The sequence below is a fragment of the Humulus lupulus genome, chromosome 8 (assembly GCF_963169125.1).
Source record: "Humulus lupulus chromosome 8, drHumLupu1.1, whole genome shotgun sequence".
NCBI lineage: Eukaryota > Viridiplantae > Streptophyta > Magnoliopsida > Rosales > Cannabaceae > Humulus > Humulus lupulus.
This window is the reverse complement of record NC_084800.1, coordinates 19,226,513-19,241,555: the sequence shown is the minus strand read 5'-3', so window position 1 is coordinate 19,241,555 and position 15,043 is coordinate 19,226,513. Positions and strand designations below refer to the sequence as shown.

The window sequence follows — 15,043 nt, the reverse complement described above, 5'->3', positions numbered from 1 at the left end:
GATATCCAGAGGCTTCAATAACCCTGCCGGCCTCTGATGCTCAGCCTTGACCTATTGACATGTCAAGCACTTAGCCACATACTCTACTACATCTCTCTTCATCCCTGGCCACCAATACAACGATCTCACATCCTGGTAGATCTTCGTGGTGCCTGGATGCAAATAATACGGTGTAGTATGAGATTCATCCAGAATCTCTCGCCTCAATGCAGTGTCTAACGGAACACATATCCGCCCTTTGTTTCTCAACAAGCTTGTCTCAGACACTGAATAATATTTGGACGCTCCAACCAAAACATCCTCTTTGATTTTGATCAGCTGTGGATCACTCAACTGACCCTCTTTGATTCTCTCCAACAGCGTAGACTGTAGCGTAATGTTAGCTAACTGGCCCACCATCAACTCTATACCGGCTCTGGTCATATCATCTGCTAACTCTCTGGCTATCAGCCTCATACCATGAATCTGTCCCGGACCCTTCCGGCTTAAAGCATCTGCAACCACGTTGGCCTTTCCTGGATGATATAGAATCTCACAGTCATAATCTTTTACTAACTCTAGCCAACGCCTTTGCCTCATATTCAAGTCTTTCTGGGTGAAGAAGTATTTCAGGCTCTTGTGGTCTATATAGATCTCGCACTTTTCTCCATAGAGATAATGCCTCCATATCTTCAAAGCAAAAACCACAGCTGCCAACTCTAAATCATGAGTGAGATATCTCTTTTCATACTCCTTCAGCTGACGAGAAGCATAAGCTATTACCTTCTCTGATTGCATCAAAACATAGCCCAAACCCTGATGAGAAGCATCACAGTAAATCATAAACTTCTCCTGATCTGTTGGAAGACTCAGAATCAGAGCTGTAATCAATCTCTGCTTCAGTTCCTGGAAGTTGTTCTCACATTTATCTGACCACACAAATTTCTTATTCTTGCATGTCAACTCAGTCAAAGCACTAGCAATCTTCGAGAACCCTTCTACGAAACGCCTGTAATAACCTGTCAATCCAAGGAAACTTCTAACCTCAGAAGCATTCTTTGGCCTTGGCCAATCTCTGACCGCTTCGATCTTTGCTGGATCTACCTTAATCCCTTCCTTTTGGACAATGTGTCCAAGAAAGGATACCTGAGACAACCAGAATTCACACTTCTTGAATTTAGCAAACAACCTGTGTTCTCTCAGTCTCTGTAGAACCAACCTCAGATGCTGCTCATGCTCGAACTCAGTCTGAAAATATACCAAAATATCATCGATGAAGACGATCACAAACTGGTCTAAGTAATCCTTGAACACTCTGTTCATCAGATCCATAAAAGAAGCAGGGGCATTAGTCAATCCAAATAACATAACTAGAAACTCATAATGCCCATACCTGGTACGAAAGGCAGTCTTCGGTATGTCTCCCTCCTTGACCCTCAACTGATGATAACCAGAACGAAGGTCAATCTTTGAGAATACCTTCTTACCTTGCAACTGATCGAACATGTCATCTATCCTTGGCAAAGGATACTTATTCTTAATTGTCAATTTATTCAGTTCTCTGTAATCTATACACATTCTCAGAGAACCATCCTTCTTTTTCACAAACAGAACTGGCGCACCCCAAGGTGAGAAACTAGGTCTGATAAAACCCAAATCTAACAGCTCTTGCAACTGTACCTTTAATTCTTTCAACTCAGCTGGGGCCATTTTGTAAGGCGCTCTAGACACTGGCTCCGTCCCTGGTGCCAGTTCTATAACGAACTCAATTTCCCCGTGTGGTGGCAATCCTGAAAAATCTTCTGGAAACACATCCAGGAATTCACATACAAGTCTAGTATCCTCTGGTCTCACTGGCATGACCTGAGTGGTATCAACCACACTGGCTAAGAATCCAATGCAACCTCTTTGCAATAGATCCCTGGCCCTCAACACAGAAATCATAGGAATGTGAGGTCCATGCACAGCACCAAAAAACATAAAAAGATCCTCACCTTCAGGCTCAAAGGTGACCATTTTCCTTCTGCAATCAATAGTTGCCCCATACTTTGCCAACCAATCCATACCCAATATCATATCAAAGTCAGTCATAACTAACTCTATCAAGTCCACTGACAACTCTCTGCCCTCCACTGTCACTGGCAAAGATCTGACCCATCTCCTGGATATCACTAACTCTCCAGTTGGTAACAAGGTACCAAATCCCATAGCATTGAAATCACAAGGTCTACATAATCTATCAATAATGCTACTAGCAACAAAGGAATGTGTAGCACCAGAATCAATCAACACATTATAAGGGGTTCCAGCACTAAGAAGCTGACTTGTAACAACTGAGGGGGAAGCCTCAGCTTCTGCTTGTGTCAACGTGAACACTCGAGCTGGGGCTAAGCTGTCCACCTTCCTAGGTTCTTCTTTCCCTACCTGAGGGCAATCTTTCTTAAGATGACCCACTGCTCCACACAAGTAGCAGGCCTTTGCCCTACACTCTCCCAAATGACGCCTCTTGCATCTAGGGCATTCAGGACGAGTCTTCCAGGCTTCACTACCTCCAGGACAACCCATTGTAATACCACGAGGCCTCTTGTCAGGACCTGGAACTGGGAAGGTATCAGGAACCTTCCTCTTCTGATCACTGGGGCCAACACCCTTACCAGAACCCACAAATGGAGGAATTATCCTCCTGAAATCCTTTCTAGCTGCACTGTCACGCCAGATCTTGATCTCTGCACTCTCAGCTGTGAGTGCCTTCTCAACCACCTGTGCATAAGTAGTAACCCCTGCCACAGTGGTGATACGTACATCGCGGGCTAGTCTGGGCTGTAGCCCTTAGAGGAATCTCTCTCTCCTGGTTCTATCAGTGGGCACCAGTTCCTCGGCAAACTTTACCAAATGGTCAAACTTTAAGGCATATTCAGTAAGTGATAAACTTCCCTGAAGTAGCCTAATGAATTCCTCAGCTTTAGCTGCCCTGATGGCATCATTGTAATACTTTTCATTAAACAAAGTCTGGAACTCCTCCCAACTCAGAGCATTAACATTTTTGGTCTGGGTAATCACTTCCCACCAAATTCGGGCATCCTCCCGAAACATATAGGTAGCACAGGCCACCCTCTCATTACCAGTTACCCTCATAAAGTCAAGGATAGTGGTAATCATGCTCATCCATTGTTCTGCCTTGGCAAGATCTGCACTGCCCTAAAAAACAGGAGGTTGTTGCTTTCTGAACCTTTCATAAAGAGGTTCCCATTTATTTCCTACCTCAGGCAGATGCCCAACTACTGGCACCGACAGAGGAGGTGCCTCTGATACACCAACCACTGCAGGCACTTGTTGCTGTCTCAGGAGATGAAGCTCCTCTCCTTGTTTCAGCACTGTTGCCTGTAACTCATTAAACAACTGCTGCCAGTTTGCAGGAGCTGGCTGTGGAATCTAAGACTGGTCATTCTCCTAACCCCGACTGTTATTGTTATTCTGGCCCTAATCACTTTGACCAGCTGTAGTATCTGTTTGTTCTGGATTCATTCTTATCTGATACCTTGCTGAAACATTGATCAATACGGCCAGTCAGATAGTAATAATTAAACCTCTTGCCACCTCATGGTCCAAGAACAAGCAGACAATTATCATATTCCACAGTCATTCAACATTCACAAGCAGATACATGTTTATGGCACTCAGCACTCAGCATGTATCACATAACAATTCATAATATTTCAGGGGCACAGGTTCAACACAGTGTCTCATGCACACAGGTAAAGCATATGCACCACATTTAGGAAGTTATGCACATAACTACATAAATAGTTACCAAACCATGAGTCGAGCTTGACTTCAGTGATGTGTGTATATGCCCAGCCAGTCTACAGGAACCTTAACCTTGGCATTGCTCTGATACCAAGTTGTACCGCCCTGGTTACCCCAGAACAGTTACGGTGAACGGTGAACTGGAAATTTGACTCCTTGCCTGAGTCCTTTGGTTAAAAACGTGTTCTAAGTGTTATTAACAGGTTAAGGTGAAAACCAATAAAAAGGAAAGGATATGTTTTATTTGATACATAAAACTGTTCATGGGCCCACAAGAATATTTACAAGTTCTTTACAACTCAAAAAGGTCATTACTGTTCCAAAAGTTCAAACCCCGCCGACCTAAGCGGCAAAAATAGGGTAAACCCCTAGTTCCTCTGAGAACTCCTTGGCCGTGGTGGTCAAGCGGCCGCATATGTACACATCACCACCTAAGCTCTCCACTCAAGGCTGGGCGAGCTTTTCTTTTCCTTTACCTGCACCACATAGCACCCATGAGCCAAAGCCCAGCAAGAAAACACAGTATTATATGTAAACATCATCACATGATTATCATTATAATCACACTGAGCTCATAGCTTTCAAACAGATGAGTGAATATCACTTGAGGTTCTGGTAAACCATACTAAGTGACTGACAAGCAGGTCACCAATTCAAATGGAAGAGTGGCTGCTGGGTAAGCCACTAGCCTTCAACAATTGAGAAACTGATGGGTACGTCTCTACTTTAACAAATGAGTGACTGATGAGTAAACCAAACAAGCGCTTATAATATTCATCGAACTTGAGGTCGGTCCGGCATTAATGCTCTTTGAGTCATTCAATGCAGAAAGTCGATTAGATCTAATTTTTGTTGGCTTGCGTTAAACATGCTAAGGCCGTCCTGACTAATGAGTCAGCGCAATGTGACCAGTGCCCAGTACCACTGCCGAACCTGACTAATGAGTCACAGCTTCACAGTTGATACCAGCACCTTTGCCAAATCTGACTAATGAGTCAGTACCATGCACAAGTGAGAAACATTTTCTAAGTATTCCACAATCAATTCATGTCCACATTTATACAACCAACATGCTTCATGAGTATCCATGCATGTCACATATGGGGTGCAGTTTTCTTACCTCTGATTCGAGTTAGAATGAACAAAAGAACGACCCTTGAGAACGGTTTAGCCTTTAGTCCTTTAGCGGTTACCTAATCATAACACATTATAGGATTCCATCAATAACATGATAATCAAGGGTTCTCAAACCAAGATTTAGGCTCCGAGACATCAATCCTCACTAATCCGGGTAGTAGGAATGATCCCAAGGCCTAAAACCATGATCCCGGGGTCAAAACATGCAAATGGGCTCAACCCTGCACATGAGCCGCAGCCCCCAGAAATTCCAGAGGCAAGCGCCGCGGCGCCCAACCCAAGGGCCGCGTCGCCCAGTGCAAACAGAACCTCCTCCTTCAACCTTGAGCTAGGGCCGCGGCGCCCAAGAACAGGGTCGCGGCCCCCAACCCTGGCCCATTCCCAAACGCGTTTTCAACTTCTCAAAACCTCCAAAATCATACCTAAACATTCCCCAATCATCAAAACAAGGTTCCCAAGCTTCCCAATGCACCAAAACCCTCAAAACCCAAGGTTCAAATGAATCGAAAACTCAACAATTCACAAAGTCCAATTCAAAGCTTAGAAACTCTAAAAACTCAAAACTTTAAACTTAGATTACCTTCGATTAGGTTGTTTTCTGTCAAATCCTTAGGTCAAGAAGCTTCTAATCTTTCCTAGGATCGCTATGCCTCGATCCTCGCTCGATTCCGATTCCTAGAACTCAAGATTTCTTCAAATACGCTTCGGGTGGCAAAAATGAACTAACGAAGGAGAACGAGAGGTTTTCTAATCGTACGTTCTATCTGACAGCTACTTCAAGCTTAAGTAACCTAAAATAAAACCTAATGCTCGGGGTCCCGAAAATACCCTCGGGGACATTATAGTCAAAACTTCCAGAATTTCACCCTGTTCTCAAATATTCCCAATTTATCATCAAATAAGCATTTCTATTACCCCAAAATTGACCTCGTTATGACAAAACCGCTAATCCACTAAACATGACCGTCTCATGCCGAATAACTCGAATATATCTCCATAATAATGGAATCTCATTCACAAATCACATCATGCACCCAAATACACAAATTACCCTCAATGGGCCAAATTACCAAAGCAGCATAATATTTCAAATGTGGACCCACATGCATGCATATATCATCATATTATAATATAATTCGCATAAACATGCATATATTCATTTAATGGCGTAATTAAGCAATTACGACCCTCCCGGCCTACTAAACCGCCACTAAACCACATCAGAGAATTCGGGGCATTACATTGGGTCAACCCATTTATAAACAGGTCAGGTTTGTGTTTTAGTTTTCGACATGATTAATGGGTCGAGTTTGGGTTCATTATTTTCTTATAATACAGGGGCACCGACACGACACGAACACAAATTGTCACACCTACTAATGACTCTTGCTAATAAAAATTATACTGGGTGATGAGTCTAGTTTTTATGATGTCTTGGTGATGTTTTTAGTAGTCTTTTATTTTGTTTTTCCTTGTTTTAGTGCGGGTTTACGCTTTGTTTGGTTGTTTTTGTGAATATCAGGAAGAATTGAGCATGTGGAAGGAAATGCCAAAGAAAGGGAAGAAATAATCGAGTTTTTCATCATATTTTGATCAAGAATGGTTCTCAATACCATTTGGAAGTGTTGGTGAAATTTTGGGATGAAAACTTGAAGAATTGAAGAATTCCTTAAGAGCCACGGCATGATCAATGTAGGGCCGCGGCTAGGGGGAGAAACAGAAGCATGGTTTTTGAGGACATCTTCGGGCCGCGGCATGGCTAGGTAGAGCCGCGGCATGGATGGGCATTCTGCCCAGAAGACAATGATGCGGGCCGCGGCATGGCTTCAGAGAGCCGCGGCATTGAAAGGATAGTCTGCCCAGAAATTTTGACACGGGCCGCGGCATAGTGTATGTAGAGCCGCGGCCCGCCTCTCTAAAATCTAAAAAATCCTAGGTTTTAAAGGACGAAAAAGAAGAGAGAAAGGGGTACGGACGAAGGGAGGAGTTCTGGTGTTGAAGGCTCAAGCTTAGAGTATTTTTACATGTTTTTCTTCTTGATGTTATCTTTAAATTCTGTTGTGATTAGCACTATGACTATGAACTAATTTTCTGTTTAGGATGTTCAATTGAATCACTTGAATTTCTATTATGACCTAATGCAATTTTAATTTCCTCTTCTCCAATCTTCTTCAATTCCTTATAACCTGTTCTTATAGATTGATTATTGATTGGCCATCTTTAGTCATATATATATATATATGTTTTTAAGTCAAAATCTGAGAAGTGAGATTTAATTATGCTGTGGTTATATTGGACATAATTCTAATTTAGAACGAAAGTATCTGAATTAATTGTGTAACTGTTATTAAGTTGTGGAATTTAATGCTACCTTTGTGGTTCAATTTACCATAGAAATATAGGAAATTGTCACCTAGGTTGAGTTTATAATTCATAGAATGATTATAGGCTGCTGTCTCAACTTGTTAATTGAATTAGGTTAAAATAAGAAGAATTCATACTTGGCATTAGGGAATAATAGGAAGGATAGTTGATGAGATTGAATATCCTAATTGTTTCTCAGTGATTGAATTACGAGTTTTTTTTTACTATTAGTTATTATTCTATTTAATTGTCGATTATTATTTCTGCACTCTATCGATTCTTTTGCTGTATTTTACAAAAAAAAAATCAAGAAATTTTAATTCATCAAATAGAACAAGAGATTAATTGACTGGTAATTGATAATTCAGTCCTTGAGGACGATACTTGGTTTTACCATTTTATTACAAATTTGCGACTGTGTGCACTTGCATAGCAAAATTATCGCAACAAGTTTTTGGCGCCGTTGCCGGGGACTGAAAATTATCAATATCAGTCTAATTAATTTTTATTCTAATTTGATTTTAATTTCTCTCGTTTCTAATCTGTTTAGTTGCTTAATTTGTCTATCTCAGGTGAATTTTGGTATATGCGTGGCAGAAAAGGAAAAGCCACACTTGTTCCTCTGAATCCCGAGATCGAAAAGTCTTGCAATCAAATCAGAAAGAATAAGAGAGAGACCCAGAATTCTGTGAAGATGGCACAGAATGATGGGGATGGTAGGAATGGTCTAAATCCAGGAGTTGTCCAAGGGGTTCAGGCTCAGACCAACGCTGAGAGGAGTCTGAGAGATTATGTGCTACCCACTCTGACGGGAGTACAAAATAGTATACGCCCACCAACTGTAGAGGCCAACAACTTCGAAATCAAGCCTGCTATTTTACAAATGGTGCAGTCCTCTGTGCAATTCAATGGGTTGCCCTTTGAAGATCCTCACACCCATTTGTCCAACTTCCTGGAATTGTGTGGAACCTTCAAATATAATGGGGTGAGTGATGACGCAATCAAGCTTAGGCTCTTCCCATTTTCTCTAAGGGACAGAGCTAAAAGTTGGCTGAATTCTCTGCAGCCAAACTCCATTGTCACTTGGCAAGATCTGGCTCAGAAATTTTTATCCAAATTTTTCCCTCCGTCAAAGGCTGCTAAATTGAGGGGAGAGATAAATAACTTTTGCCAGAATGACGGAGAGTCACTGTATGAAGCTTGGGAACGGTTTAAGGAACTCCTGAGAAGATGTCCTCATCATGGCATAGAACAGTGGATGCTAGTACAGAATTTCTACAATGGTTTATGTCCGACAACCAGAACCATTATTGATGCTGCAGCGGGTGGCACTTTTATGAGCAAGAGCGCAGCTGGTGCTTATGAACTGCTGGAGGACATGGCTACAAACAACCATCAGTGGTCTGAGGAAAGATCATCAGGAGTCAGAAAGGTAGTTGGGGTGCATGAGCTAGATGCAATCACTGCCTTAACAGCGCAAGTAGCCTCTTTGACCAAGCAGTTGCAACAGAGTAGTGTGTCTGCTAATGCGGTTCAGATGGCAGTGAGATGTGAAATGTGTGGTGGTGCTCATTCTGTCGATCAGTGCCCTATCTGTATGAATAACACCCCCATGGATCATGCTCAAGTTCAGGCGGTGGGAAATTTTCAGAGGCCACTCAATAATCCATTCTCCAACAACTACAATCCTGGGTGGCGAAATCATCCCAATTTTTCGTGGAAGAATAATCAAGGCCAACAACCTCAGTTTCAGGGTCAATTTCAGAATAACATGCCTCAGCCACCTATGAATCAAGCTTCGTCATCAATGCAGCCTAGGCCTCAACAATCAATGCCTCAACCTGAGAGACCTAATGAACTGCAAGCAGCCCTGTTGACTCTTACTAACACTCAGACTCAATTTATGACTGAGACAAGATCCTCCATTCGAAACCTTGAGACACAGGTTGGGCAGTTGGCAAATATGCTCAATAACAGACCCCAGGGAAACTTGCCAAGTAATACTGAAGTCAACCCCAAGGAGCAAGTTCAAGCAATCACTTTGCGGAGTGGGAAGCAAACAGAGCAACCTAGACCTCCACAGGCAGTGGTTCAGAAAAAAGAGATGGGTGCACAGTCTGATTTAGAAAGGGTTACTGAAGACCATCAGAAGTCAGAACAGAGTCCCCCAGTTGTCATTGAGCAGCCAGTTAGAGTTCCATACCCTCAGAGGCTTAGAAAGACTACCCTTGATAAACAGTTTTCTAAGTTTCTTGAGGTGTTTAAAAAGCTGCACATAAACATTCCTTTTGCGGAGGCCTTGGAGCAGATGCCCAGTTATGTTAAGTTCATGAAGGAGATTCTGTCAAAGAAAAGGAGAATGGAGGACTATGAGACTGTAGCACTCACTGAAGAGTGCAGCGCTATTTTACAAAGGAAGTTACCCCAAAAGTTGAGAGATCCGGGGAGTTTCACCATACCTTGCACCATTGGCAAGTTTGAATGTAAGCACGCCTTATGTGATCTGGGGGCAAGTATCAATTTGATGCCCTTATCAGTGTTTAAAAGACTTGGTTTGGGGGAGGCAAAACCAACAACTGTCACTTTACAGCTCGCAGACCGATCGTTAACACATCCACGAGGTATTATTGAGGATGTTCTTGTGAAAGTTGATAAGTTCATATTTCCCGCTGACTTTATTGTTCTGGACATGGAGGAGGACACAGATGTTCCTATTATTCTTGGTAGACCATTTTTAGCCACAGGCCAAGCTCTTATTGATGTTCAAAAAGGAGAGCTTAAGCTGAGAGTTCAAGGAGATGAGGTGGTCTTTAATGTCTTCAAGTCTATGAAGTATCCGGTGGCTAGTGACAGTTGCTTTAGTGTGGATATGATAGAAAAGGCAGTCTCCAAGAGAAGGATGAGCAGTGATGCCTTAGAGGCAGTATTATTGGGTGATGAGGGCGATGATGATGAGGATGCTGAGATCAGAGAATGTGTAAACTGGATCAACTCTTTCTTACCATATTGGAAAAAGTTCCAAGAATTAGCGGATGCGACTGATAAACCGCTAACCTCCATTCAGAAGCCACCACCGTTGGAATTAAAGGTCCTCCCAGATCACTTGCAATATGCTTATTTGGGAGAGAATGAAACTTTACCGGTCATTGTGTCAGCTGACTTGTCAAAGGTAGAATTGGAGAAACTGTTGAGGGTTCTACGGGAGCATAAATTGGCCATTGGGTGGACATTGGCAGATATTAGAGGAATAAGCCCAGCGACAGTGATGCATAAAATTTTATTGGAGGAGAATAGCAAGCCATCCATAGAGGCCCAGAGAAGACTCAATCCAGCCATGAAGGATGTAGTATTGGATCAGATTCTTAAATGGTTGGATGTTGGGGTGATCTACCCAATTTCTGATAGTGCATGGGTGAGCCCTGTGCAAGTGGTACCTAAGAAGGGTGGAATGACTGTGGTGAAAAATGAGAACAATGAACTCATTCCAACAAGGACTGTAACGGGGTGGCGGATTTGTATAGACTACCGCAAGCTCAATAAGGCAACAAGGAAGGATCATTTTCCTTTGCCTTTTCTTGATCAGATGCTTGACAGATTGGCAGGCCACAGCTACTACTGTTTCTTGGATGGGTATTCTGGGTATCATCAGATCGCTATTGCACCAGAGGATCAAGAGAAAACAACCTTCACATGTCCTTATGGCACATTTGCTTTCAGGAGAATGCCATTTGGACTATGCAATGCCCCTACAACATTTCAACGGTGCATGATGGCCATATTTTCAGACATGGTAGACCGGTGTATTGAGATTTTCATGGATGACTTCTCTGTTTTTGGCTCATCATTCGACCTCTGTTTGGGTAATTTAAAGAACGTGCTGCGTCGTTGTGAGATGGCTAATCTGGTGTTGAATTGGGAGAAATGCCATTTTATGGTGAAAGAGGGGATTGTCCTTGGCCATAAAATTTCAAGTGAGGGAATTGAGGTAGATAGAGCGAAAATTTCTACCATTGAAAGGCTGCCTCCACCAGTTTCAGTCAAAGGAGTTAGAAGTTTTCTTGGTCACGCTGGGTTCTATCGAAGATTCATCAAAGATTTCTCGAAGGTGTCTAAGCCTCTCTCGAATCTGCTTATGAATGGAGTTGTCTTTGATTTTAATGACGAATGTTTGAGGGCGTTCAATTTCTTGAAAGAAAAGCTTATTTCTGCTCCAATTGTGATAGCTCCGAGATGGGAATTGCCTTTTGAGTTGATGTGTGATGCCAGTGATTACGCAGTGGGGGCAGTTCTGGGACAGCGGATTGATAAGGTATTCAGGTCTATTTACTATGCTAGTCGGACTCTAAATGATGCTCAGCTTAATTATGCCACTACAGAAAAAGAGTTGCTAGCTATTGTGTTTGCTTGCGATAAATTCAGACCATATCTGATTGGTAACAAGGTGATTGTCTACACTGATCACTCTGCCATTAAATACTTGATGTCAAAGAAAGATTCCAAGCCCCGCTTGATTAGATGGATTCTGTTGCTTCAAGAATTTGACATGGAGATTCGTGACAAAAAGGGCAGCGAGAATGTGGTAGCTGATCATCTCTCTAGACTTGAGGTGGAGGAGACTGAAAATAAGAAAGCAGTGCAAATCAATGATCATTTTCCTGATGAGCAGTTGTTTGGGGTAAGTGAGACTTTAGCTGTCCCGTGGTTTGCAGACATAGTGAACTTTTTGGTTGCAAAAATTGTGCCTTCTGAAATGTCAAAGCAGCAATTAAAGAAATTCTTTTCTGAGGTGAAACACTACTATTGGGAGGAACCTATTCTCTATAGGCACTGTGTTGATCAGATTATCAGAATGTGCGTTCCTGAAGAAGAGACGCAGTCCATTCTTAATCACTGTCATACTCAACAATGCGGAGGGCATTTTGGTGCATCAAGAACGGCGGCTAAGGTATTACAAAGTGGTTTCTATTGGCCTTCATTATTCAAGGATGCAAATGTGTTTGTCAAGGCCTGTGATAGATGTCAGAGAACTGGCAATATCTCGAGGAGAAACGAAATGCCTCTACAAGGGATTCTTGAGGTGGAAATGTTTGACATATGGGGCATCGATTTCATGGGGCCTTTTCCACCGTCTTACAACAATGAATATATTCTCTTGGCAGTGGACTATGTATCCAAATGGGTGGAGGCTGCAGCAACTAGAGCCAATGACGGTAAAACTGTGCTTAATTTTCTGCATAAACATATTTTTACTAGATTTGGCACTCCCCGAGCTCTGATCAGTGATGAAGGGAAACACTTTGTGAATAAGCAACTGGATGCACTGCTGGCTCGTTATGGAGTTTATCACCGAAAAGCTTTGCCTTATCATCCTCAATCAAATGGGCAAGCTGAAGTTTCGAACAGAGAAATCAAGAGCATCCTTGAGAAGACTGTTGACAGTTCGCGGAAAAATTGGTCGAAAAAGTTAGATGATGAGATTTGGGCATACAGAACTGCATTCAAAACACCAATAGGCATGTCTCCTTATAGGTTGGTGTTTGGTAAAGCGTGTCATCTACCAGTTGAATTGGAGCATAGGGCATTTTGGGCTATGAAAAAGTTAAATTATGATTGGAGTGCCGCTAGTGAAAGAAGACTGTTGCAACTGAATGAACTTGACGAGTTCAGAAATGAGGCTTATGAGAATGCTAAGATTTATAAAGAAAGAACAAAGGCTTGGCATGACAAGAACTTAATCAGAAGGGAGTTCCAACCAGGGCAGCAAGTACTTCTATTCAATTCAAGACTTCGACTGTTTCCTGGCAAATTGAAGTCAAGATGGTCCGGACCATTCACTGTAGTTCAAGTTTTTCCTTATGGTTCTGTAGAAGTTCGGGGCAACTCAGGTGATTCATTTAAAGTCAATGGCCAGAGATTGAAGCCCTACTTGGGTGGTAGTTTTGATCAAGCGAAGTCTATCCTCCTTCTGAAGCCTCTCTGAAGAGGGTTCCGCGTCTGGCTAAATGACGTTAACGACAGCGCTTGTAGGAGGCACCCTATATTTTACTTGTTATTTTTTTACTTTTGTATTTGTAAACAATGGATATTTGGTTTATTTTTGGACTTTTAGAATCGTGAAAAACGTGAAAAATGAAAAAAAATTTAAAAAATCAAAAAAATTAAAAATTCCTTAAGGGCCGCGGCATAGCCCTATGATGCCGCGGCATTGGGGGGTTCCAGAGGCTCACGGATTTGGCATAGATGAGGAGGGCCGCGGCATAGATGAGGAGGGCCGCGGCATTGATCCCAAGTTTTCCCAGAATCACAAGGCGGGCCGCGGCATATGTCTGAGAGGGCCGCGGCATTCCAGTGTGGAAATTTGATGCGGGCCGCGGCATAGTCAAGGTAATGCCGCGGCCCTAGTCCGAAAATTGGGATAAAAAGCCCTAAATCAGCCATTATCCCATTCATTCACTCTCACAATCTTACTCACACTCAAAACTTCTTTTCTCTCTAATTTTGTTTGAGACTTCCATCAGTCAAGGAGACCACAAGAAGGATTTTTGTGCCATTCAAGTAAGTGTATCTTCTCTAATCTAATACTTTTGATTAGAGATTAGATTGCATTGTGGTGTTGTGGATTGTTCTTTGTTGTTCTTGTGAGAAGATTAAGGGTTTTGTCAATTTTTGATTGTGGGAATTATTGTTAAAGGCTATTGATTGTGGGAATTATTGTTAAAGGCTATTGATTGTGGGCATTATTGTTAAAGGCTATTGATTGTGGGAATTAGTGTTTGGGGTGTTGATTGTGGTAATTAGTAAGTTTGGGGGGGAGTGACACCAAAAAAAAAAAAGGAAAGTATACTCAAGTTCTTGAGAGCATATTTGGGGGTTTAGTTGGTTCTTTTTGAGAGATATTATGGGTCCTAAGAGAAATCCCCCTAGAGGCACCTCCTCCAAGAAAGCATCCTCATCACGCACTCAACCACCACCAACACCACCTACCCCAGCTGAGTATGACACGAATCTTTTTGTGAGTAAGGATGCTGCCGATTTGTTTAAAAAGATTTATAAAAGATCGGTGGTAAGGGAAAGGGGGTTTGACTTTGATGAGGCCCCTGCTGTACAGCACCCTGGTTATGAACTTATAAAAGCTGAAATAGTGCGTCGAAGATGGAATTTGTTTTGTGACTCGAACCATGTGGATTCAGCCAACTGCTCTATTATATATGAATTTTTCGCCAATTTCTCCTATCAAGATGCAGAGCAGAATAATTTTGTCAGAGGCAAATTGGTGCCTACATCAGCCTATGCATTCAACCAATTACTGGGTCTTCCCTCTTTTTCTGCACAAGAGGATGAATACTGGCAGTTGGCCCATTTCGAGGAGCCAGACTATGATGCGGTGGCTGAGGTCTTAAGTATGGAAGGGGCACGTTTCAGTTATCATAATGGGAGGCCCAAAGAGTTGTTCAGGTGGCAGCTAAACCCAATTGCGAAGGCGTGGTTTTATTTTGTGTGTGCACGTTTACTGCCGACGTCTCACCTGTCCTCTGTTGATCGAGAGCGTTGTTTGTTAGTGTACGCTATCATGACTCAAAAGAAGGTCGATGTGGGTCGCATTATTCGATATAGCATACGCAACATCAGTCGATTCAACACTACCGCTGGTGTCGCCCATGGTACCTTCCTTTCGACTTTATGTAGCACTTATGAGGTACCAACCTTTTTCAGCGATCTAGTCCGGAGGCCAATGGGGGCCATCAATCAGACCTTG

General features: G+C 42.5%; 1 non-coding gene across 1 annotated transcript; it reads right to left on the bottom strand.

Annotated features, from left to right (window-relative positions):
- Positions 1-8,428: 8,428 nt before the first annotated feature.
- On the bottom strand, positions 8,429-8,535 carry LOC133798928 (small nucleolar RNA R71). The gene has a single exon (XR_009876144.1). It is a non-coding gene; the product is annotated as a small nucleolar RNA R71 (small nucleolar RNA).
- Positions 8,536-15,043: the final 6,508 nt, after the last annotated feature.